The 24,700-nt window shown below is 45.6% G+C and overlaps 1 protein-coding gene across 3 annotated transcripts in view; it reads left to right on the plus strand.

The window, feature by feature from the left end:
- The first annotated feature begins 4,804 nt into the window (after window positions 1-4,804).
- Window positions 4,805-24,700, plus strand: part of ZNF157 (zinc finger protein 157) — a 36,964-nt gene continuing 17,068 nt past the window's right edge. The window contains exons 1-2 of one of the 3 annotated variants that reach the window (XM_089324450.1): window positions 4,805-5,277; window positions 9,624-9,899. The gene's annotated coding sequence lies outside the window, so the exon portion shown is untranslated. The remainder of the gene's footprint in view (window positions 5,278-9,623; window positions 9,900-24,700) is intronic. The other 2 variants (XM_089324449.1, XM_089324448.1) reach the window with 2 other exon arrangements.

Raw genomic sequence — 24,700 nt, forward strand, 5'->3', positions numbered from 1 at the left:
GCTGGAGCTGTGCTGATCCAAAGCCAGGAGCCAGGAGCTTCTTCCAGGTCTCCTATGCAGCTGCAGGGGCACAAGGACTTGGGCCATCTTCTACTGCTTTCCCAGGCCATAGCAGAGAGCTGGATCAGAAGAGGAGCAGCCGGCACTAGAACCGGCGCCCATATGAGATGCCAGCGCTTCAGGCCAGGGCGTTAACCTGCTGTGCCACAGAGCCGGCCCCAAGTTTTTTTTATTTGATCATTTATTTGTTGCCCTTATTTTCCTGTGAATTTTAGGAAGCTCCTAAGTGTAAATAGATAAATATTAGGAGGAAAGAAAGTAAAAAGAGAAGAAAATATCAGCGTTAAGTTTTAGGAGGTAGGCACATTGGTCAGCAATCCTACATAGCTTGAAACTTTGACGTCTAGGTTTATCTCGTGTATTCTGAGACTACACAGAGAGCAGGAAGTACAGTTAGTGAGTTACGATGCCTACTCAGAGAAATCAATATTACTTTATAGCAAAGAGTTCCTGTCACTAGGTGGCCATCAAACCTTTTTAAAATACAATTCTTTACTCTCAATTTATTTGAAGTGGAGAGAGAGAGAGAGAGAGAATCTTCCATTCACTGGTTCAGTTCCCAAATACCCACAGCAACCAAGGCTGGGCCAGGCTGAAGCCATGAGTCTGGAACTCAGTCTGGGTCTCTCATGTGGGTGGAAGTGTGCACTGGCTCGAAGCTGGATCAGAAGCAGACTACATGGGACTTGAACCAGACACTCTGATATGGGATGTGGGTGTCCCATACAACAACTTAACCACTGTACCAACCACCTGTCCCCCAAGAAACTTTTTTGAAAAGTTATTTGAGAGCGAGAGAGTGAGCATTCATTCATCCACCGTTTCACTCCCCAAATACCTGTAATGCCTGGGACTGGGCCAGGCAGGAAGTTGGGAGCAGAGAACTCACTCCATCCGTGTCTCCTACATGGGTAACAGGAATTCAATTACTTGAGCTGGGTACTCTGATAAGGGACACAGTCATCTTAACAGGTGCCTTGACCTCTAGGAATTTTTTGATAAATAATTAAATGAGTGATGGAAACAACCTCTTCAACTACCTTATCAGAAATGCTATTACAAGTCTCCTGTGTGCTATTTTTCTTTTTCAGAAGACGTTTCATTCATTGTTTTGTTACATTCAGAACAGCGAATTATAGAAGACGCCAACGTCTCAGGGTCGAATTATGGAGTCTTTATTTCTGAAAGCCGGCAGCGGCTGCAAGCGGGCAGGTGTTCTCCAAATCATGCAGCCCTGATTGAGTTCAGGAGTGAGCTTATAAAGGCAAAAACCACATCCTGCTGACAGTTAATTACAAAACCAGCCGTTTAGCCTAGCATTTGTTCCAGAAGCTAGAGCAAGCAAGGTTACGCTTATCTCCCTGGGCATCAGCACCTTCCCCCAACTCCCAACTTAATGTAAACAAGTCTTTTTACAAGATTAGTTTTTGAATAGATAGTGGTTGTGAGACTGGTTAGGAAAAGTAGAAGGCATCCAGGACAAGGACAAAATGGAGTGACTTGGGTCAAGGTTTCATGATTCAGTTTTTTGAGAGATTTATTTTTAAAAATTTATTTATTCAAAAGGCAGAGTGACAGAGAGAGAAGGAGGGAGGAAAGGAGAGAGAGAGGGAGGGGGAGAGAGAGAGAAAGGGGGGAGGAGGAGGGAGAGAGAGAGAGAGAGAGAGAGAGAGAGAGAGAGAATCTTCCTTCTGCTAGTTCATTCCCTAAATGACTGCAATAGCCAGGGCTGGGCCTGGCTGAAGCCAGGAGGTAGAAACTCTATCCAGATCTCCCACGTGGGTGGCAGGGACTCAAGCACTCAAGCACAGTTGCTTCTCACCCACATTAGCAGATGGCTGGATCAAAAGTGGAGTTATCAGCACTGACACCTGCGCCTCACTCATTGTTTAAGCATGATTAAGAAGACAAGATTTTCCTTGAATGATAAGAGGAAAGCTAAATCTTCATGATTGGTTAATTAAAATGTTTCTGACCTAGAGTCAGATTTCCCAGTGATATACAAGGTACTTCCCAAAAGAGCAAAATGCCTCCAAACAAAATGTGCCATCTGAGAACATATGGAAAGCAGGTACCTGAAATACTGTATAAGAAAGCCTTGGAGGGAAGTTGTGTCAGAATTTTGGATTGCTTTGGCTTTTAGCAGTTAATTACCATATGCAAGGACTTAGCAGCCATTTAGTTATTTTATATTTTGATTTTTTTTAAGTTAGACAATTTTAGCCCACACCCTATAAGCAAGATGAAAGACACACCTTATGATATAGATTAGTTGAAAAAAAAAAAGCAATCCCACTTCCTTAGAATTTTAGTTGGTTGAATTTTTAAAAAATATTTATTTATTTGAAAGCGAGAGAGAGAGAGAGAGAGAGAGAGATCTTTCATCTACTGGTTCACTCCCCAAATGGCTGCAGTAGTTGGGGCTTGTTATATATTAATGTTGGCCGTCACAAAACACACCAAACACTGGAATAAGGGAAAGGGTTTATTGGGGGAAAACCCAACAGACCAGAGTGAAGGGGCGGTGAAGGGAAAGAGAGAGAAAGTACAAGAGAGACAGACAGAGGAGAGGAGCTAGTGAGGAGAAAAGATAGAGCAGAGGAGAGAGGAGAGCAGAGAGCAGAGGAGAGCCAAGAGAGCACGTGTTCAGGAACAGGCCCTTTTAAAACTTTGCCTGAGGGCGGGCAGGGAAGCAGGAGCAGTGAATCCCATTAGGATGGGGGTGGAGCTTGACCACAGAGGTTGGGCCATGTGGCCACCTTGCCAAAACTACGCCAGTTTCCTAACAGGCTGGTCCAGGCAGAAGCCCAGGACCCTGGAACTCCATCCGGGTCTCCCACGTGGGTGACAAGAGCCCTAGTACTTGGGTCATCCTCTGCTGCTTTCCCAGGTGCATTAGCAGGGAGCTGGATTGGAGGTAGAGCAGCCAGGACTGGAACTAGGGCTCTGATGTAGGATGCCAGCGTTGCAAGCAGCAACTTAACCTGCTACACTGTAACACTGGAACCTGGATTAAATTTTATTTAAGACAAGGAATGCTGATTGCAAATATTGTACTTATCTCACTACATCTGAGTAGAATTTGCATTCCAAGTATTTTTATCTTCACTATCATCTTGAAAGCTCAGTCTGTCTTCCCTTCCTTTTTGAAGTCTTCCTCGTGGTTTTCTGGCACTCTTTTTTCTTGCTGATTCTGGTTTTTATTTATTTTTGAGTTGTGATATGATGCACAGTTTGAGAGTTCTGGTGATGTTGTTTTCAAAGAAGTCTGTGATGGGGCAGGGGGGAACATCCCTAAATAAGGCAGTACTAATAAACAACCAGATGACTAACCTGAGAAACTACCACCCCCAACAGTGTCCGGCGTCTCAATTGTCTGCACTGAAAGCGCGCTGTGGAGGTACTGGGTGGAGTTGTCTTCCTGCCTGTGCCATGAACTGTGTGCTTCTTGAGGGGCTTCCCAAGGGAACTTACTTGTAAAGGAAGAGTCATCAGAAACACAGAATTGAAATATTGCAATAGAGCGTCTTTCTCTTGCATAAAATTCCCTCTTGAATTAAATTTGGCAGACATGTTTCCAGCAAAGCAGAAGCTTTGATAGCTTCTACCTTTTCTTTTATCTTGGTAAAGTGAGCTGCACGCTCTGCCTGGTCCAATGCAGTATGCTGTCCCTGAGCTGCCCATCTTCTGCCTTTTCTGATTCTTTGCTCTTACAGTCTTTTTTTTTTTTTTTTTTTGACAGGCAGAGTGGACAGTGAGAGAGAGAGAGAGAGAAAGGTCTTCCTTTTCCATTGGTTCACCCCACAATGGCTGCTGCAGCTGGCGCACTGCACTAATCCGAAGCCAGGAGCCAGGTGCTTCTCCTGGTCTCCCATGGGGTGTAGGGCCCAAGCACTTGGGCCATCCTCCACTGCACTCCCTGGCCACAGCAGAGAGCTGGACTGGAAGAGGAGCAACTGGGACAGAATCCGGTGCCCCGACCAGGACTAGAACCTGAGGTGCTGGCGCTGCAGGCGGAGGATTAGCCTAGTGAGCCACGGTGCCGACCGAGTCTTTTTTTTTTAAAGGGTTTATTTATTTGAAAGTCAGAGTTACAGAGAAAGGGGAGGGGGGAGAGGGGAGAGGGGAGAGGGGAGAGGGGAGAGGGGAGAGGGGAGAGGGGAGAGGGGAGAGGGGAGAGGGGAGAGGGGAGAGGGGAGAGGGGAGAGGGGAGAGGGGAGAGGGGAGAGGGGAGAGGGGAGAGGGGAGAGGGGAGAGGGGAGAGGGGAGAGGGGAGAGGGGAGAGGGGAGAGGGGAGAGGGGAGAGGGGAGAGGGGAGAGGGGAGAGGGGAGAGGGGAGAGGGGAGAGGGGAGAGGGGAGAGGGGAGAGGGGAGAGGGGAGAGGGGAGAGGGGAGAGGGGAGAGGATATCTTCCACCTACTGGTTCACTACCCAAAGCCAGGAGACAGGAGTTTCTTCCAGGTCTTGCACATGGGTGGCAGGGGCCCAAGAACTTGGGCCATCTTCCATTTTTTTTTCCCAGGAGCATTAGCAGAGAGCTGGATTAGAAGTGGAACAGCTGGGACTTGAACCAGGGCCCATATGAGATGCTGGTATTGCAGGCAGCAGCTTAACCGCCTATGCCATGGCGTTGGCCCCCTTACATTATTTTTTTTTTAATATTTACTTAGTTATTTGAAAAGCAGAGTTACAAAGAGACAGAAGCAGATAGAGAGAAAGAGGTCTTCTGAAAGAATTAAAATTGCAGGCCTAAACCTCCTTTCAAAGCTGAAACCCCGTGGGGCGGGGTTTGTATAGTTTCGGTACCTTATCTTTCACCTGTGTGAGGATGAGGGGCCAAAGCTGTGTAACCCTTGCCTCACCTGTCGTTCCCGCTACTGAGATCCTTTGAATTCCCCACACGTGTTTTGAGTTTCCTGCGATGTGAGTTAATTTGCTAATGATTTCCCCGTGATGTGAGGTGATTCGCTAAATGGTACCATGTGGAATGTCTCTGAAAACCCTATAAAAACCCTGACCTTTGACTTCTCGGGGTGGCTCTGTTCCTTCGTGTTCAGAGAACACCAGCATGCTGGTTCAATAAACCCCTTGCTAATTGCATGAGAGGTCTCTTGGAGTTGTTCATGGGATGGTGGACGTTTCTTGACCCTAACATTTGGAGGCCCCAGCGAGATTTGGTCTGCTGCCTGTGGACACCTCCAACGGATATCTCTCAGGGTAAGAAAAGGGGCCTATTAGTGTGTTTTACGTCTGTTCTGTTATTAGTGTATGTGTACGTCTGTTCTGTTCGGAGGCTGCAGCTGTCGGGCACGAGCGTGAGCTCTCCCTGACTCAGGTTTTCAGGTTGTTTGGGCTGGTAGTGGCTGTCGGGAAGGTGCATGAGCCCTCCCCAACTGTGGCCGGCAGACGTGCCCGGAGGCCACAGGCCATGGCCATGGCCATGGGGGACGCCCCGGGGGTGGAAAAGGAAGACTGGGGACGCCCAGAGTTGGGAAGGTGCGTGAGCCTTTCCCGACTGGCTTCCGTCGGGTAGATTCTAGGTCTGCGTCTGTATTGTCAGGGCGCTTGCAGCTCCCTGGGGATGCCTGCGGTTCCCATCTGGTAGATTTGAAATCTGCATTTGTATTGCCAGCACAACTGTCATGACCGGTGGATGCATGTTGATCTCCTTCTCTATCTCTCTGTTCCTGTATATTGTGTTGTTTGAGTTGGTTATTCTACTCCTGGCGGTGGCTCTGGAATGGGAGGTTTGGGAATGGGAGGCTATGGCAGAGATGGAATGGATAATCAGGGAGGATATGGATCTGTTGGAAGAATGGGAATGGGGAACAATTACAGTAGAGGATATGGTACTCCTGATGGATTAGGTGGCATGAGTGGAGGTGGATGGCGTGGGATGTCCTGAAACCTTACCTGATTGGGTAAGGCCCTTCCTACCGCCCACTTCTTCTCAGGCTTCAGTGTTGGTGGAGCACGCTGAGCTCCCCGCTCCCCATCACGATCAGGCTTCAGCGTCGGCTGTTGTGCTTCCCGTAAAGACGCCCGCCCCGCCGACAGCACCACCACCACCTCTGAAAATTACTTGCTGTGCAATTTATTTTAACAGATTTCTGGGTAATCAGTACTCAAGGATTTATTGTACTCAGCATGCTAAATCTTAAAAATGTTATAGAAATGTGCATTTGGTAAGGAAGGTTAAAAGGGAAGAGTTATTTTGAATAAAGAAAGGACAAAGTCTGTAAGATTGACTTCATCCTGATGGCTAGTTTACTCTAGACTGGAATGTAAATGATGGAATGTTTCATGTAAGTTGAAGAGTGTGTGTGGACATTAAGCTAGAATTAAGAACTAAAGGATGCTTTGCTCTGTCAGTTTCAGAAAGAAATGGAAGAATATGGTTTTGGAATACATTGAGTCAGGAAATTATGGTAGAAGGAAGTAAGCAAGTGCCTCTTGAGTGTAATTTTAAACATGGCAACTGAAAGTATATTGTCATCCCCAGTTTTATCTTAACTTTTCTTAGTTATCAGATTTGCTGCTTCCAGAATATCAGAAAGCACACTGTTCTTAAAGGTGACGCTGTGTTTCATCTGGACTTGTTTTCATTTTGAATTCAAGTGTACTTCCTTTGCTGCTCTTGTTTCATGTTTCCCTAAAACACGGAATTGTACATGTGTTTTCTAAAGTTCATTTTGAAGTGTGGTCTGTGGGTGCTTAGCTTTGCTTGATTACAATTTTTGGTGGGAATGATTCTGTTTTCCAATTTAGCTATTGGTCAAACTGGAACAGGCAAAACTTTCACCATGGAAGGTGTTCGAACTGTTCCTGAACTTAGAGGAATCATTCCCAATTCATGTTTGGTCATATTGCAAAGGCAGAGGGTGACACAAGGTTTTTGGTTTGAGTTTCTTATTTGGAAATACCTTTTGGGCAAGGATCAGACACAGAGGTTAGAGGTTAAAGACCTGATGTGGGAGTTTATATCAGATTTATCAGCTTATGTTGTAAACAATGCTGATATGGACAGGATTATGACTTTAGGCCACAAAAATCGTTCTGTTGGTGCAACTAATGAATGGACATAGTTCCTGTTAGAATGCAGTGACAAAGGTATCGATGGTAACATGCATGTCAGGATGGGGAAGCTCCACCTTGTAGATCTTACTGGTTCAGAAAGACAAGCAAAAACTAGAGCTACTGGACAGCGCTGAAAGGAAGTTACAAAAATCTTTCTACGCTTGGCAATGTAATTTCTGCTTTGGTTGATGGGAAAAGTACACATGTGCCTTATGTGTGCAAATATTGGCATAAAACTAAAGTGTTGTTGGTTCTGTGCTTAGCTGTCCTTTCACAGGTTCTGATGGACTTTCTCCAGCCACTTCTCAGTATTTTGGGATGACTATGTAAACAGATGAAGCCAATAATGTATTATAGGTACCAACTGAAAGTATGGTTAGCTGAGGTTACTAAGAGCAGAAAGTAATTCGAATCAATTGGTAAATTAAAGTTAGTTTAAAAAGATGGTATTGACACTGCTATACTTGTTATCTAATGATTGAAACTACTTTATTGTCAGTAAGTGATCTGGGACTGGCACCCCCTTGACTTGCATCCTCTGGTCTGCTTTAACAAAAACCAGGAGGAAAAGAAAGCTAGGCATCAGAAGCAATGGGTGGCAGGCCTATTAATGGCTGCTCTGTACAAGTGATCTGCCCTCAAGGAGACCCAACAGGCCAGTTCACTGCAGTGGCTTTCAAGCCTGGACTTCAGTGGAAATTGGCTTGTGAAGAGCCCTGGCAGCTCTGCCGGCCAAGAGTTGGAAATGGACCTGCCCTGGAGTTGAAGGACTTCAGGTCAGAGCCACAGATCTTATTGGTTCTAGGCTGAGGCACCCTTCGCTTGGCCTGGCTTCCAGGGTGGCCACCGCCGCTGAGGGGAGACGGCCGGGTGGGGTCAGCAACACTGCAGGCAGGGCTGTGGGTTTCCTGTTGGAGATGCCACCTGCCTTCATCTGGCCAGTTCTCCTCCCAGGCCAGCTAGGTGATGGAAGTCAACAGGGTGCCTTCCCCAAGGAGGTTCACACCTCCCCTAGGACTACAGGGAAGGTTCTGGTAGGTGTAAAAATGTGAAATCCAAGTGCATTCTGTCCTTTAAAGACTTAAAAATCTAGCATGAGAAAAGTCAGATGGATATTGAAATGAAGTAGGTTTCAGGTCGTAAAATGCTTCTGGTAGTTGAAGGGACAGAACAGGAAATAACAAACATCTTTTTGTTTGGAGTGTGAAAATGGTGAATTTATCATGGAGATCTGTTTATAGTAGGGACTAAGGGGGTGGAAGATTTGGAATAGCTACTGAGAGGTAATGAGAAGCATAAGACTATGTACCAGTGTTAGTCAATTTGGAGCCCAGTTTAAGGCTGAATTTTGTCAAAGAGTACTGCTTTTCAGCTGTGTGGCATAGTCCTGAATAGACTCCATAATTGCTCAGCTCCCAGTGTAGAGGACCACTGGCTAGATCAAGAGATAGGTCTGGGCCGGCGCCGTGGCTCAATAGGCTAATCCTCCACCTTGCGGCGCCGGCACACCGGGTTCTAGTCCCGGTCGGGGCACCGGATTCTGTCCCGGTTGCCCCTCTTCCAGGCCAGCTCTCTGCTATGGCCAGGGAGTGCAGTGGAGGATGGCCCAGGTGCTTGGGCCCTGCACCCCATGGGAGACCAGGAAAAGCACCTGGCTCCTGGCTCCTGCCATCGGATCAGCGCGGTGCGCCGGCTGCAGCGGCGTCCATTGGAGGGTGAACCAACGGCAAAGGAAGACCTTTCTCTCTCTGTCTCTCTCTCACTGTCCACTCTGCCTGTCAAAAAAAAAAGATAGGTCTGGGCCTCTTAACTGTCCCTTTAAGGGTCTGGAGACCGCCCCCCCCCATTTTCTGCCACTCTTAGGATACTGCAGTGCCTGTTTAAGTGTTTGCTCTAATTCGGGTGCAGCGATTGGTTGGGGATCAGCATCCAATGCAGGGTCAGGCAGTGGTTTTAATGGTGGCTTTGGCTCAAGCATGAATTCAAAGTCTTCTGGCTGGGGAATATAGATCGTGGGCTGTGGTTGGTTGCTTAGAATAGTGGGAATTCAATTTTTTCTAAACTCATGGTAAGTATATTGTATTGGTTCGGTGTGGAGTATATTCAGCAGTATTTTTGACATTTTTTAATGCCACAGCAGGTGATAATGGAACGAACCAAAGGCCTTCTGCAACCAGGCAGTCAATCAGATGCTTCTCCATCTATATATGCCTGTCCCTGCGGAGCCCCAAGATACCCGCAGCGGGCCCCTGTAGACAGCGTCCCAGTCAGCAGGAAGTAGCCAGAGAGGCTCATCGTCGCCCCCTTTCCTATCATCAAAAGGTCGGGATGGTAGCTTTGGGATCGCAAAGAGGGAAGGCCTATATTTCTGAGAATGGAGAGGCCTATGAGGCCTACTTCCGGGGAAGAAAGTCCTTGTCAAGGTCCCTGCGGGTGCCTAAAGGTCAACCAATGAGGATCAGACCCGCCTATTCGTCTGGTGACAGCTGTATCAACTGGGAGAGGTGTCTGTGCCGCATTGCTTCCAGGTTGGAGACTCTGCCTACGTGGGGAGACATCGCACGCACAGTCTGGAGCCGCACTGGAGGGGCCCCTGTGTGGTGCTTCTCACGACCCCCGACGGCTGTAAGAGTGGGCGGCATCACCAACTGAAAACCTGCACCACCTCCAGGGCTGGAGTGGCAACTGGAAAGGACTGAAAACCCTCCTATTCGTGTTCGCTGTGTGGATGGTAGGACTGTGGACTCTTCCCCCGACCCTCGGTAATCCCCATGCCCCCCAGTTGCTAAGGAAGCGGGGGGGTTATGTGCAGCCCTAAAAGAGGAATGTTGTTTTTATGCCGACCGTAGCGGGGTTGTTAGAGGCTCCATGGCCAAACTCAGTAAACGGCTGGAGGAACGAGAGCGGGAGAGGGAAGCACAACAAGGTTGGTTTGACCCAATCCCCTTGGCTTACTACGCTGCTGTAGACCTTAGCTGGACCCTTAGTTGTTCTGAACTCATGATCATCCGACAGCAGTAAACAACTCTCAAGGATGTAGAAACGGATGATCTCTAACATTAGAGATCTTCACAAAATGAAGAGGGGAATGAAAGAATTAAAATTGCAGGCCTAAACCTCCTTTCAAAACTGAAACCCCGTGGGGCGGGGTTTGTATAGTTTCGGTGCCTTATCTTTCACCTGTGTGAGGATGAGGGGCCAAAGCTGTGTAACCCTTGCCTCACCTGTCGTTCCTGCTACTGAGAGCCTTTGAATTCCCTGCACGTGTTTTGAGTTTCCTGTGATGTGAGTTAATTTGCTAATTTCCCCCGATGTGAGGTGATTCGCTAAACGGTGCCATGTGGAATGTCTCTGAAAACCCTATAAAAACCCTCACCTTTGACTTCTCGGGGCGGCTCTGTTCCTTCGTGTTCAGAGAACACCAGCTTGCTGGTTCATAAACCCCTTGCTAATTGCATGAGAGGTCTCTTGGAGTTGTTCATGGGGTGGTGGACGTTTCTCGACCCTAACACTTCCATCCTCTGGTTCACTCCCCGAATGGATGCCACAGCCGGAGCTGGCCTAGTCTGGAGCCAGGAGCTTCTTCCGGGTTTCCCATGCGGGTGCAGGGGCCCGAGGACTTGGGCCATTCTCTACTACTTTCGCAGGCCATTGCAGAGAGCTGGAGAGGGAGTAGAGCAGCCAAGACAGGAACTGGTGCCCATATGGGATGCTGGCACGGTAGGTGGCAGCTTTACCTGGTATGCCACAGTAGCAACCTTCCCTTACATTCTTTATGTCCAATATTCCTGCTTTTTTAAAAAAAATTTAAATTTATTTGAAAGGCAGATTAACAGAGGGAGAGGGAGAGAGAGAATCTCCTCTATCCATTGATTCACTCCCTAAAAGGCTGCAATGGCCAGGGCTGGATCAGGCTGAAGCCAGGAGCCAGAAACTTCACCTGGGTCTCCTACCTGGGTGCAGGGGCGCAAGCACTTGGGCCATCGTTTGCTGCTTTCCCCCTCCACATAAGCAGGGAGCCGGACTGGAAGTGCAGCAGCTGAGACTTGATCTGGCACCAGTATGGGATGCTGGTGTCACATGTGGCAAGTTAACACCGACCCCTAGACTAAACTTTCTCATGGGCTATCATTTGCAACTGATATTTCAACTTTACTGAGTATATCTTTTGGCATCAACTTTTCAAAAAATTTATATTTGAAAGGCAGACATGGGGGGTTCATTTGCTGGTTCACTTCCTACTCCCCTAAATGCTTACAACAGCTGGGGCTGGGCCAGGCTGAAGCCAGGACCTGGAACTCAATCTGAGTCTCTCAAGTGGGTGGCAATGACCCTAGTACCTGATCCATCATCTGCTGCTTCCCAGGGTGTGCATTATCAAGAAGCTGGAATCAGAAGCAGGTGGGCTTTAACCTAGCAGTTAAGACACCTGTGCTGCATATCAGAGTACTTGGGTTTGATTCCCAGCTCCACTCCTGATTCCAGCTTCCTGCTAATGTAGACCGTGGGAGGCAGTGGTGATGGCTCAAGTAAATGGGCTCCTGCCACTCACATGGGAGACCTGGATTGAATTTTTGGCTCTCAAATTTGCCCTGGCCCAAATTTGCCAAATTGAATGGCAACAATTGAATGGCAACAAATTTGCCATTGCCAATGGATGGGAGCTTTGTCTCCACCCCCATCCCTGCCTCTTTCTCTGTCACTCTCTCAAAATAAACTTTAAAAAGTTAGTCATAATTTCTGCAAGTAGGTCTTGCGGTCATAGGTGGTATGTATAAATACCTTCCCCTACAACCAGTTTGATATTTCCCTTGCCCTCAGCAAGCACCTCAGCTGGTTGTAGTTATTTGCTTTGTAGAATTATCCAACCTTTCACCCTGCAGAATCTGGGGTACTGTTAGTTGTGCTTGAATTGGGTTGTTCTAGCTTTTCCTTTGCTTTAATCACAGGGCATGGTAATATGCTTGTGGGGTCTCCTGTATTATATACATACTCCTCCTTATCCCCATCATGGAATAATAGTCCCGTGTCTCATTGTTATTCAGGATCAGTCACCCTAGTCAGTATAGTAACTACCTTCCTTGCCTGTGTATTCAAAGGCCTGAGAAACCCCAAATGGCCAGGTGGCAATCTTAGCTTCCATTTCAGTGGAATCTTTGCCGTGAGATCTTTGGGCCAGCAAACACAAGGTCTCAGGGACTGGAAGCAAGACTTGCTAGTGGGTCACTAGGACTAATGAATGCTGCCATTTCCATTTCTACTCCTGGATTCCTGGAACCATGAATCCTTGCTAAAAGAACAGAGCAGCATATTCAAATATAAATTTGGGTCTGGCATTGTGGAGTAGCAGGTTAAGCCACTATTTGAAATGCTGGCATCCCATATAAGTTCTGGTTTAAGTTCTGGATGCTCTCCTTCTGATCCAGCTTCCTGCTAATGTGCCTGGGAAGGGGATGAATAATGGTCCAAGTACTTGGGCCCTTTTCATCCATGGGGAGACCCAGATGGGGTTCTTGGATCCTGGCTACAGCCCGGCCCAGCCCTGGAGGTTGTGGACTTTTGGGGAGTAAACCTGTGGATGGAAGAATGCTCTCTCGCACTCTCTCTTCCTCTCTGTTGCTGTGTCTTTCAAATCCTTTTTACAAAGGTGTTTATTTTCATGCCCCAAATCTTAATCTGTGCATTTTCTTATATGCTCCTTCTGTGAATTCTTTGAACATCCTTTGTATGCATGGATTTAAAATTTGGCATGAAAACAAACTTTTAATTCCATTTTCTGTGAACTTTTGGAATCCCCTTCCTGGGGTACATTGTCCCAGCTCAGAAAAGTATTGCTGCCTCATTAGCACTGTAACTGGGCCTTCAACTGGCAGTTTCACAGTTTTCTCAAGCTGGCCACTTCAGGATGATGGGAAATGAGGTAAGATCAGCAAATTCCATGAGCATGGGCCCACTGCTACACTTCTTTGGCTGTGAGATGAATTCCTTAGTCGGAAGCAATGCTGTGTGCAGCATCATGAGGCTGGGTAAGGAGTTTTGTAAGTCCACAGATGGCAGTTTTGGCAGAAGCAGTGGATGCAGGGAAAGCAAATCCACATCCAGAGTTAACTGTCTACTCCAATAAGAACAAGGTGCTGCCCCTTCTGTATTGGAAGCAATCCAGTGTAATCAACCTGCCACCAGGTAGCTGGCTGATCACCCTTGGCAATGGTGCCATATCCGAGACTCGGTATCAGTCTCTGCTGTTGGCAGATTTTGCACTTTGCTGTCGCTGTAGCCAGATTGGCCTTGGTGAGTGGAAGTCCATGTTGCTGAGCCCATGCATAACTGTCGTCTCTGTCACCATGGCTGTTTTTTGTTCATAAGCCCAATGAACAATGATAGGAGTAGCTAGGAATAGACCCACAGAATGGGTCATCTTCTCCACTTGGTTATTTTTAATTCTTATTCATTTATTTGAAAGGGGAAGGTGTTTGGCATGGCTGTTAAGATGCCATGTGCAATACCCACATCCCATATTGCAGTGACTTGGTTTAAATTCCAGCCCTACTCTTGATTCTAGCTTCCTGCTAATGTGTGCCTTGGGAGGCAGCAGGTGATGGCTTGAATTATTGTCATCCATGTGAGACCTGGATTAAGTTCCTGGGTTTTGGATTTGGCCTGTTCCAGCCTAGCTTTTGTAGATATTTGGGGAGTGAACCAAAGGATTGGAGAGCTCTCTTTCTGGGTCTTTTTTTTTTTTCTATCTCGCTGTCTCATTGCCTTTAAAGATAAATAAATATTTAATGATAAGGAAGTCACACAGACAGACACAAAGAGATCTTCCATCTGCTGGTTCACTGTCCAAATGCCTTCAGTGGCAGGGCTGGGTGAGGCAGAAGCCAGGAGCCTGGTAACTCAATCCAGGTCTCCTAAGTGGGTGACGGGGACCCAACCACTTGAGTCATCACCTACTGCCTTCCAAGGTGTGCATTAGCAGGAAGCTGGAATTGGGAGTGGGGCTGGGACTCTAATATGGGGTGCAGGCATCCCAAGCAGCATCCTAGCCACTATGCCAGGCAGCCACTGCTGCACTTGATTTATTGATTTATTAAAATCCTCCTGTTGATGGCAGTGATGGACATCCACATAGAGCACAAGAATTTTTGTTTTCCTCCCACTCAGAGGTGTATCCTCATACTTTTTCCTTAGACCTATTCGTCACCAATTTTCCAATCATGTTCTTTCTAGGTCCCTCCTCATCCACCCAAACCATTGGCCATAATCCATGAATCAATATACAATTATGTTTAACCATTTCTCCTAAGCAAAAATGACCAACCATGTGAACTCCTCAAAGTTCTACCTACTGAGAAGATCTCATTTCACTACTGTCCCGCAGGGATGTCTCAGAGCAGGCCTGTGGTGCTGTAGCTGTTGACTTTCGCGTGGCACCTGGACATCGTGAAGAACCATCTGTAAAGCGGGCCCAAATCATCTCTTCCTCTGTCTACTGACCATAGGGAACTCCCTGGGAAGCCAGTGGTTCGGGCTGGGAGAGAAGACAGTGCGGCAGGTGTGGGGGTCTATGAGCATCAGTTTTCTCATCGAACTTACTTGTGCCTTCAGGACCTGCTTGAGCCCAGTCTTACGTTATATTACCTCTGGTTGTGGATGCTGCTCTGTACACCTAAGTTTATGGCATAGTGGGTCAGACAACACCCACTTTTAAAAAATTTATTTGAAAAGCAGAGATACAGAGAAAAGGGAAGAGAGAATATCTTCCATCTACTGACTCACTCTGCTGTAATGGCTGGGGCTGGGCTAGGCTAAAGCCAGGAGCTTCCTCCAGGTCTCCCTCATGGGTGCAGGGGCCCAAGCAGTTGGGCCATCCTCCACTGCTTTCCCAGGTGCATTAGCAGAGAGCTGGATTGGAAGTGGGGCATCCGGGACTTGAACCAGTGCCCATATGGGATGCCAGCACTGCAGGTGGAGGCTTAACCTTTTATGCCACAGTGCCGGCTCCCAAACAACACCTGCTTAGTGATGGGCAGCTCAGGTTGCATGGTAACTTGGTAGTCTCTATTAAGGCCCAGTAGCAGGGCAAATGCTGTTTCTCATAAGGAGAGTAACCTGCAGAGGATAGCAGCGCTGTGCTCTCAACCCTCAGGGCCTGCACTGAGATTCACATCCAGGGGCCTGTGCAAGGCTCCACACAGCATCCCTACCTGCCGCTGCCACTTCCAGCACCATTGGATCTACTGGATCAAGTAGCCCAAGTGACAGAGCAGCTGGCACAGCAACCTGGACCTGTTGTAGCACTTTTCTTTTGTTCTGGGTCTGACTCAAAACTAGCAACTATTCTGTTTACTCAGTAAATGAGCCAAAGTAACATACCCAAATGAGGAATATAGAGTTTCCAAGATCCAAAGATGTCCCCTGGGCATTGTGCCTCTCAGTTTTAGGAGGGGTCAGGTGTAACAACTTATACTAAACATTACAAAGGATATCTCAGCATACCCCACTGCACCTTTAGAAATTTTACTGAGACAAAAGGCCCCTGCATTTTTGTGCAAATTCTTTCCCAACCTCTGACACACAAAACATCTTACTGTTGTTCCTAGGGTAGATGCTGCTGCTTGCTCATTGGGTCTAAACAGCCTAAGTGTATCCATGGCATGGACCAGTGTGGTGTCATGTGGAAGGGAAGGGTGATCAAGGACCCTGTAGACTTCAGTTATGACATGGGGCCAGAGAGCTGATCTACCTCTGAGGTAGGGCAGTGAAGATGTAGTACTGGCCTTGCGAACTGAAAGCAGATAGATTCTACTGGGCTTTATAGACAGGGGTGACGAAAAAGGCATTTGCCAGATCAATAGCTGCCTACCAGGTACCAGAGGATGTATTAATTTACTCAAGCAATGAAGCATATATGAAACAACTGGAGTCACCACCTGGTTGTGTCTTGGTTGTCATTCTCCAAGATCCATCTGTTTTAATCACAAGTCAGATAAGTGAGTTTAATGAAGATGTGGTGGGAATCACCATCTTGATTATTTCAAATCTTTAATGGTGGCATCAATCTCTGCAATCCCTCCAAGACTGTTATTGCTTCAGGTTTACTATTTTTGTACTAGGGGCTGTTGTAGTGGCTTCCACTTGGCATTTCCTACTATAATCACCCTTATTTCACAGGTCAGGGAACTAGTGTAGGGATTTTATTAGTTGCTGAGACCATCTTCCAATTACACATTCTGTGACTAGAGAAATAACCATAGTATGGGTTCAGGGACTCACAGGGTCCACTATAAGATGGGCTTGAACTAAAACTCCAGATTACTTGACTTCTGTAAGCTCCTATTCTGACTGGTGGACGATAGTCGTGTTTTGGGTCTCCTGGAATTAGTTTCAGTTCAGAGCCAATATCCAATAATCTCTGAACAGTCTGATCATTTTCCTGATCCCAGTGCAGAATCAACTGGTAAAAGGCTATAGGCCCCTTTGGTAAAATTTGGAGGAAGATTAAAAGTGCAAATTTTTGTGCAGTATAGCAGGGTCCTTCCCTCTGGAACCCAACCTCCCTTTCATTCAATGGTTTCTGTGATTGTAAAGTGGCTCAAGTCTGGCAGTTGATCAAGGGCCTGTGACTGTTTTGGTCATTCATGTTAGATTTCTTTATTTCATCTAGAACTCTTCCACTTAAACACATCAACTACAAATTTAGTAGATTATTCATATATTTATTTTCTGGCTACATCATGATCAACTATTAAACACCATCGATCTCTGAGTCAGATTCTTCTGATTGCTGCTCTGCTTCTACAGACCAGTATGGTAACCACATCTGCCTTGTCTTTAAGTGCTGCAATTTGGTACCTGCTACCCTAGGATTCAATGATCCCCATGACATAGTTCAGTGGCAGCAGTTCCACTGTAATTTCTGATTTTTGGTGATGAATTCAGTTCTTCAAGGACTATGGGCCTCCTCTCTGATTTATTTCTTAGTTTGGTAAAAAGCATGTCCTGGATCTTCCTGGAATGGGTGAGCACTTCTTATATGATAAATCTACTCTAATATTCCAGTCTTTCTCATACTCTAGATCCCCTCCTGTACAATATACCAAGACAGTTCTGGTATTTCAGTTTTATTTAGTATAGGCAATCTTTTGGTCCATGTTTCAGTCAGCCAGCCAACCAACCAACCAACACAATTGTTAGATCCCTTTCTAACCCTTTGAACTAAAGCATTCAATCTAGAATCTCTGCTTAGTGCCCTGTATCAACTAACTTGGCTTGATGCAACTTTATGTTCCTTCCACTATCATCCCACACTCTTAACATCTATTCTCACATATTCTATGCACTTGTGTCTGTGTACATTAGATAAATCATAGTTATTTTAGTGTGTAGCACACCTCCTCATGGGTCACTTTTTGTACCTCCCCTTCAAAGCCTACTAGGACTTGAATATTTATAGATCTAGAAGTAGAGAAGGGTGGTGGGAGTAGGTCCTCAGGAGCATTAGCAGTGCCTCACAAGGCCGGTACCTTGGAGTGTTACTTTAAGTTCTTCAGACAAGGTAGGGCTAACTTCTCCAGATGGGTGCAAGTACTGCATCTACTTGTGTGAAACTTCAGCTGAATTTAGGGGGTCTGAGGTCCCTAGCTCCATCAGGATTTTACCATATATCCCTATTCTAACTTGCTGAATCTCCTTTGTTTCCAGTCAATGACCCGTGTATAACAGAAGATACCCTGTCAAGCTGGGGATTCAGTTTGCCTTGTACTAAGTCTCTTGCAGGATTGGACTCTGGGTTTGGTTTTCAGCAATCTCAATGCTGCATCTATAGGAGATAAAGTTTTCTTTCAGGGCAGAAAGAGAAGCTTTTAAATCATTTAGGCAGAGGTCTAATTGGAAATATGAAGCCCTGACCTAGTCTTTTCTTTCTCTGGTGCTATTAGGACCAGCCAATCTCATTATGCTCATTGATTTGTGTAAAAAGTTCTAAAGTATCAAATGACCCAAATAACTTAACAAATGGAAGAAGGTACTCTAGGGATAACAGTGCAAATCCTATTTTAGGATTGATGTCCAATGCAGGAGTTGAGCATGTCCCAGCTCTGAGACCAATTCACCTTCTATATTTATTCTCTCTGCACCTCAAGCCAGTTCATGGTGCCTACCCACATTGAGGCTGTCCTTTCTACCTAGTCCACTTGACTCACATGCTAATATCTTTTGGAAATACCCTTACGGAAATACCCATACTGATGCTTGTCCAATTTCTAGATATTCCTTAATCCAATCAAGATGCCACCTAAAATTAACCATTACAAAATCCCACCTGGTTCCACATTTTAATACCTCACAATGAGGGTTAAATTTCAACATGGGATTTGGTGGAAACATTCAAGCCATAGCAACTTATTTATAACCTCCCAGAGCTACTGGCAGTGGTCCAGTGTAGTCCACTTGCCAGCTATGTATGAGACCTTCCTCCTGGGCAATTTGCCCCATAGCTAACTGCAGTTGCTGTTTTTCTTGCTTGAGGACAAGATAGTTCATGTTGGCATTTTGTACCTCAGAGGTCCAAGAGGAATAGGTTAACTGTGAGCTCATCTCTATATTGCTGCAGCTCCCCCATGCCTACTCTTCAAATGGGCCCAAGTGTTCACCTCAAGTAAGCATACCAGGCTACCCACTTGCTGGCTCCAATCACCTTTTGCTCCTGAAAGAAGCTTCTTTTGATGGACGTCAATGTATCCTACTTCAATGCTCCCCTTAAATTCCTACAGTGGCTTCCATAGAACTGTGCCCCAAATGGGTATTCCTTTAGCAGAGCAGTTTTCTATTAGCTAAGGTGTTGGACACTGACCATAGTTTGCATCTCTTATTGTCTACTTCTTTGATCACTACAAGGAAAACAGCAGGCAATTAACCTCACTGAACTGATTTGTTCTTACCTTCTTCTTCAATCAATTTTTGCATCAGCCGGTCACAATATTCCAAACAGAATATCATCCACCCAGCTTGGAACTGCCACCTGTAAACAAGAAGCTTTTTGTTGGTCAAGAGTTGTTTGGAGGGAATGGCTCATGGGGCAATAGGATCTTTCAGTTCCTCTAGTGGTTCCAAAGTGGGCACTAGGGGAAAAGAGGCTTGTTAATACAATGAGTACTTCCTTGAAATCTGGTTCCATATTCCTGTATATAGCTGTCCCTCGCTATCCATGGGAAGTTGAGTCCAAGACCCATCCAGATTTGCCAATGCTTGGGTCTTTTATATAAATGGTGTAATATTTGCATAAACTATACCCATCCTCTTGTATCCTTTAAATCATCTCAGGATTACTTATACCTAATACAATGTATATACTATGTAAATCGTTGTTATACTGTATTGCTTAGGGAATAATGCCAAAATCTATATAGGTGCATGTTCAGTACAGACACAACTGTTTTTCACATGCAGTTTTTTTCTGAATATTTTTGATCTGTAGCTGGTTGAATTCATGGTTGTGGAACCTGCCAATAGGGAGGGTGGATTGTAATCTGTTCTCATTATATCATGGAACTCTCCTGCACACTGATTTCTATGTATTTCTGACATCACCCAAGACAGGTTTTGAGATTGTTTTATATCCCTCTTGGGGTGGGCATTTGGCCTAGAAGTTAAACCACCAGTTAGGATGCTTGTGTCCCTAACAGAGTAACTGGGTTTAATAACTAGTTTGGGTTAATACCTAGTAGTAGTTGCATTTTCTGCCACCCAGTTGGGAGACCTGGATTGAGTTCCCAGCTCCTGGCTTTGCCACTTCCTTTGGTCATTGCGGGTATTTAGGGGAGTGAACCAGTGGATGTGAGATCTGTCTTTCTGTTAATCTTTTCTCTTCAAAATATATTTGATAATTTTGTCCTTTAATCACAAATGCTGCATACCATACCATCACATAGGGAGATTCTCTGGTCCAAAATCCCAGTCATTGCTGTTGGGTGGCACTTGTGGGCATTTTCCATGAGCTCCAGTCTTTGTATGTACAACTTGTAGATTCTTCCAAAATCATACCTTAAATATGGATCATAGGGATGCAAAGGCATCAAGAGTTACTTCTTTATTTTTTTGACAGGCAGAGTGGACAGTGAGAGAGACAGGTCTTCCTTTGCTGTTGGTTCACCCTCCAATGAATGGCCGCCCGTGGCTGGCGCACCACACTGATCCGAAGCCAGGAGCCAGGTGCTTCTCCTGGTCTCCCATGGGGTGCAGGGCCCAAGCACTTGGGCCATCCTCCACTGCACTCCCGGGCCACAGCAGAGAGCTGGCCTGGAAGAGGGGCAACCGGGACAGAATCTGGTGCCCCGACCAGGACTAGAACCCAGTGTGCCGGCGCTGCAGGCGAAGGATTTGCCTATTGAGCCTGGGCACCAGCCCTAGCTTGATTTTTGATTCCTGATATTATCATGATATCCGTGTGGTCTGTTATACTTGGAACCTGCATTAAGTTAAAATCAATCCCTTCTAACCAAATTAGGACAGCAAGCTGATGAATATAACAGTGTGACTCCTTCCAATGTCAGAAAATTGTAGTTGACTTTTTTTCCACTACCAATATGGAGAAAAATGCATTTGCGGGATAAATCCCTGAGTACCAATCTTTAGCTTCCTGTGTGTGTGTGCGTGTGTGTGTGTGTGTGTGTGTGTTTTCATGGTTGAAACCACATCAGGAACTTCTGGTGCTACCATAGTAACACTTCGTTTAAGTATTCACCGTATACTGTTAGTCTCCCAGGCCACCTTTTTCACGGGCCACACAGGACTGTTCCCAGAGAATTTGTTGGACTAGCACCCCAGCTTCTAACACGTCATTAGAGTGGTCATCACTTCTTGTCCACCACATATTCTGTATTTTTTCAAATTAACAACTTGCATGGGCTCAAGCAATTATCACGAACAATTAATATTGGCCAAGCAGTGAACTTTATGTGCCTTTTGGGTGGAAATTTAAAAGAAGTTGAGGTGATGTGGGGAAGAAAGAAAAGAAGTATAATTGTTATATGTGCATACTCCTTCCTGGGCAAGAATTGCATAGTCAGGACTGGTGCTGTGGTGTAATGGGTAAAGCTGCTGCCTGTGCCACCAGCATCCCACATGAGTCCCTGCTGAACCTCCTATGTGTCTGGAATCAGATATAACCATCCGTGATTGATCCAGAGTGAGCTGTGGGTACGGTATCAATCCAAACTGTTCTCTCACTCGGTGTAATTTGAAACCAAAGATATTGTTCCTAAATTAGTCACTCTGTCAATCCATTTAGTAAAGGATCCTCAGGAAACTGATAGCAAACTGCAAAATGAAATAGTTCCTTCACACTATTCACTCTGGTTGCAATGGTTTCTGTTTTTGACATAATCCCACATTGACTAGCTTTTTGGTCACCACAGGCCTTACATAAGAGGAACTTTTTGTTGTCCTTGCATGATTTTTCTCTATCTAGTGGCTGAAACTAAGACTCGTTGAAATCTCAACTTGGTGCTAGTATGAAGGGCTGACCCAGAACTCTTTCTCTTTTTAAAAATGTTTATTTGCTTATTTGAAAGGTAGAATGAAGGGGATGGGGGGTGAGGAACAGACACAAAGAGGTCTTTCATCCACTGGTTCACTCCCCAAATGGCCACAGTGGCTAGGGCTAATCCAAGCTGAAGCCAGGTGCCCTGGACTTCCTCTGGGTCCCTTATGGTGGGCAGGGACCCCAGCAGTTGGGCCATATTTCACTGCTTTTTCAGTGAGCTGGATTGCAAATAGAGCAGCTGGGACTTGGACCAGCACTCCAATATGGGATGCCAGCATTGCAAGTGGTGGATTAACCTGCTATACCACAGTGCCTGCCCCCAGAAGTCTTTTAATTTCATAAAAAGAAGAGGACCAGCACTGTAGTGTAGTGGGTTAAGGTGCCGCCAGCAATGTTGGCATCCCATGTGGGTGCCAGTTCGAGTCCTGGCTGCTCCACTTCTGATCCAAATCCCTGCTAATGGCCTGGGAAAGCAGTGGAAGATGACTCAAGTCCTTGGGCCCCTGCCACCCACATGAGAGACCCAGATGAAACTCCAGGCTCCTGGCTTTGGCCTGGCCCAGCACTGGCTGTTGCAGCCATCTGGAGGATGAAACAGTGCATAGAAAATCTGTCTCCCTGTCTCTCTGTAACTGACTTTCAAAATCTTTTTTTAATCAAAACAGCATGGTACTGGTACAGAAACAGATGGATAGACCAATGGAACAGAATAGAAACACCAGAAATCAATTCAAACATCTACAGCCAACTTATATTTGATCAAGGATCCAAAACTAATCCCTGGAGTAAGGACAGTCTATTCAATAAATGGTGCTGGGAAAATTGGATTTCCATGTGCAGAATCATGAAGCAAGACCCCTACCTTTCACCTTACACAAATTCACTCAACATGGATTAAAGACTTAAATCTATGACCCCACACCATCAAATTACTAGAGGGCATTGGAAAAACCCTGCAAGATATAGGTACCGGCAATGACTTCTTGGAAAACACCCCAGAAGCACAGGCAGTCAAAGCCAAAATTAACATTTTGGATTGCATCAAATTGAAGTTTCTGTACTGCAAAAGAAACAGTCAGGAAGGTGAAGAGACAACCGACAGAATGGGAAAATATATTTGCAAACTATGCAACTGATAAAGGGTTGATAACCAGAATCTACAAAGAAATCAAACTCCACAACATCAAAACAACCCACTTAGAAGATGGGCCAAGGACCTCAATAGACATTTTTCAAAAGAGGAAATCCAAATGGCCAACAGGCACATGAAAAAATGTTCAAGATCACTGGCAATCAGGGAAATGCAAATCAAAACCACAATGAGGTTCCACCTCACCCCGGTTAGAATGGCTCACATTCAGAAATCTACCAACAATAGATGCTGGAGAGGATGTGGGGAAAAAGGGACACTAACCCACTGTTGGTGGGAATGCAAACTGGTTAAGCCACTATGGAAGTCAGTCTGGAGATTCCTCAGAAACCTGAAGATAACCCTACCATTCAACCCAGCCATCCCACTCCTTGGAATTTACCCAAAGGAAATTAAATTGGCAAGCAAAAAAGCTGTCTGCACATTAATGTTTATTGCAGCTCAATTCACAATAGCTAAGACCTGGAACCAACCCAAATGCCCATCAACAGTAGACTGGATAAAGAAATCATGGGACATGTACTCTATAGAACACTATACAGCAGTAAGAAACAACGAAACCCAGTCATTTGCAACAAGATGGAGGAATTTGGAAAACATTATGCTGAGTGAAATAAGCCAATCCCAAAGGGACAAATACCACTTGTTCTCCTTGATAGGTGACAACTAACTGAGCACCAAAAAGGAAACCTGTTAAAGTGACATGAACACTATGAGAAATGGTGACTTGATCAGCCCTCACCCTGACTGTTGATGAGCAGCTTAATATGTTATCCCTATTAGTATTTTTTTTGTTTGTTCTACTTATTAGTTTTGGTTGAATACTGTAATCAATATATAATTCTTCTTAAGTGCTGAAACTTAACTGAAAAGTGATCGCTGTTAAATATAAGAGTGGGAATAAGAGAGGGAAGAGATGTGCAATTTGGGACATGCTCAAGCTGACTTACCTCAAACAGTAGAGTTAGAAACATACCAGGGGATTGGAATTCAATCCCATCGAGGTGGCATGTACCAATGCCATCTCACCAGTCCCAGTGATAAATTTCTGTTCACAATTGATCGTAATGATAGGACTAAGAACCAAAGGGAGCACATAAACAATAGTGTCTGCAAATACTAGCTGATAGAATCAAAAAGGGAGAGAATGATCCAACATGGGAAGTGAGATACACAGCAGACCCATAGAATGGCAAATGTCCTAACAGCACTCTGGCCTCAGAATCAGCCCTTAAGGCATGCAGATCCGGCTGAAATGCCCATGAGAGTATTTCAGGCATGGAAAGCCAAGACACTCTGGGCGGCGGGGGAACCTAAATGAAAGATCTCCGAGTGAGATCCCAGTGGAAAGAACAGGTCATCAAAGAAGGAGGTACCTTTCTCTGAAGGGAGGAGAGAACTTCCACTTTGACCATGGCCTTGTCTAAATATGATCAGAGTCAGTGAACTCAGGGGCCTTCCATAGCCTTGGCAGCTCATGACAAGAGCCTAGGGTGATTACTGATGCCATAAACAAGAGTGTCAATTTGTTAAGTCAACAACAGGAGTCACTGTGCACTTACTCCTCCTCATGTAGGATCTTTGTCCTTAGTGTGCTGTACATTGAGATTTAATGCTATAACGAGTACTCAAACAGTACTTTTCACTTTATGTTTCTGTGTGGGAGCAAACTGTTAATCTTTACTTAATGTATGCTAAACTGATCTTCTGTATATAAAGAGAATCGAAAATGAATCTTGATGTGAATGGAAGTGGAGAGGGAGTGGATAAGGGGAGGGTTGCGGGTGGGAGGGACGTTATGGGGGGGAAGCCATTGTAATCCATATTCTGTACTTTGGAAATTTATATTCATTAAATAAAAGTTAAAA

Source organism: Oryctolagus cuniculus, chromosome X (assembly GCF_051225735.1).
Source record: "Oryctolagus cuniculus isolate XC-2025 breed Fujian yellow rabbit chromosome X, ASM5122573v1, whole genome shotgun sequence".
NCBI classification, from domain to species: Eukaryota; Metazoa; Chordata; class Mammalia; order Lagomorpha; family Leporidae; genus Oryctolagus; species Oryctolagus cuniculus.